Raw genomic sequence first — 2,262 nt, forward strand, 5'->3', positions numbered from 1 at the left:
AAATAAATAAAAGAATGCCTTAAAAAGTGAACTGTTAAAATATTAATATTTACCTCTGGAAAAAGAAAATCAAGTAGAAAATTATTTTCTTTTTACTTTTATACTTTTTTGTGCTTTCTCCTTTTATCATTGGGTTTATTAGTTTTATATTAACATACACTTAGAAATATATCTAAGCTATGTCTAAAACTACTGTCCAAACTGAGAAAGAAATGTAATACAGGACCTTGAACATCTAGTCAGACAAAGTAATATATTGTGCCATTTGCATATGTTTATTTTTTTCTTGATCTTGCCTTTTGTATTAATTTAGGAATTATATAGAATGTAACATGGTTAATTATGTTTAATACAATATTTTTATTAATGGAATTAAAAAATTGCAAACACATCACAAGTAACTTCTCCCAACTTGGCTCCACAGTCTGTCTCCAAACTATCTCCTCAAACTTATTCCTTGCTTCTCCTTAAAATGGGAAGTGTATCATTCATTCATTCATTCATTCATTCATTTCATTAACATTGAATATTGCAGAGTTCCAATTTACAATAAACTTAGAGTAAAAGAAAAATATACCTGCAAAAATACCACTTATATAAAAATACACATGTGTTTTAATAACACAATGAAAAAGCATTATGTGAATAGGAAGCAGGGACACTTAACTTCCGGTATAGTCTGGAAAAGCTCTGTAGAGAATATATGCTTGAATTCAACTTAAAGGAGAAGAAGGAACTCCCAGTTCATTTCAGAGTTGGAATTGTTCAGGCTTAGTGAGAGTCAGTCCTTGCCCATCTCATCCAGCCAGCAAGTGACAGAATTAGGATTTGAATCCAGTTCATCCTTCACCACCATGCCTCACCGTCTGTGACCATCTGCTGGTTGTATAGTCATATATTTAGAAACAAAGCCAGAAAGATCATAATAATTAGAGTTAGACACAACTACATTTTTTTCAATACTATTCAATAGGTAATAATGATGATGGCATTACTAAGAAACTGGCAAACACTCGAGTCTTCATTTACAAAATTGGATGAGATAATGAGGAGAACTATGACCTCATCACATGCTTTCGCCAACAAGCCCACTTTATTCTACGGATCAAACCAGACAAACAACATGTTGCAAAGCTGAATCTGTTCCAGTACTTAAATCTGCTATTCATTTTAATGATCATCACATGAAAGTCACCTGCTCCATTTTTGAAACTATGTCATGGGGCTATGGTCTCAATGTTACCTTATTTCACTTCTAGAGGTAAAATGAACAAATGACAGTATTAGCCCATAGCTGCTAAATAGAAGCCTATAAATTCAGATGCATCTTTGGGACCAACACAATGCCCCTTAATCACTTTATTTATTACCGCTTTAGCAGAGCACTCAAGGCAAAATAGTCTGCAAAGGGTGGATTGTGTTTTGAGTAATTGGCATTGTGTAAACATGTGCAGCCGTAGACAGTCCCTGAGATATGACACTTCAATATCAGATGTGCACACATGAATTAGGTGGAAGTCATGTCCAATATAAAAATATTTATATCCTATTTTTACTTATTTTATGGGATTATGAAAACGAAATAATATGCTTTCTCAAATCTAATATTTTTTAAGAATCAATTTGAAATATGATTTAAAGATTTGGATATCCTTCATAACAAAAGCAAATCATTCATTTATTCATTAATTAATATACATATATATATATAAATAGTTGTGTTTGTTTGTATGTGATTGTGTGAATGTCTACTGAATGACAGGCATTATATTCCACACATCATGGAGTGATGAATTATACAGTGCCCTGGGATAGCTCTCCAATCAGTAAGAGAGAGAAAGCAGTAAATGGATAACTATAAAATGTCAGGAATCACCTGACCCTAAGGGACCCCAGGCTTGGCTTTAGGAGGAAGGGCCTCCAGAACTGAAGTACAGCTTTAACAATATCCACCGTGGGCCAGCGCAACTCAGTATTTACACCTCACCGTCTCCTGGCAGACCCTGGGTCTCACTTCTGCTTTGATGGATGGGCTTTCTGTTTGCTTGTGCCTTTGTGTAGCTTTGGATCTTGATTTAACTGTATCTCTAGCCTTGTGGATTTGCTGCATTGTCTTCTTGTTCACAGCTTGTCTTCTTGCTCCAAGTCCCTCAGCCAATTAAGAATGATCACATTGTGAATTGACATCCAGCAGGGCCCTACTGTGAATGGAGAGGATAGAGAGTAGAGAGACAGAATTAGGTCCATATTAGATAAGAGCAT

The sequence above is a fragment of the Microcebus murinus genome, chromosome 3, assembly GCF_040939455.1.
Source record: "Microcebus murinus isolate Inina chromosome 3, M.murinus_Inina_mat1.0, whole genome shotgun sequence".
NCBI classification, from domain to species: Eukaryota; Metazoa; Chordata; class Mammalia; order Primates; family Cheirogaleidae; genus Microcebus; species Microcebus murinus.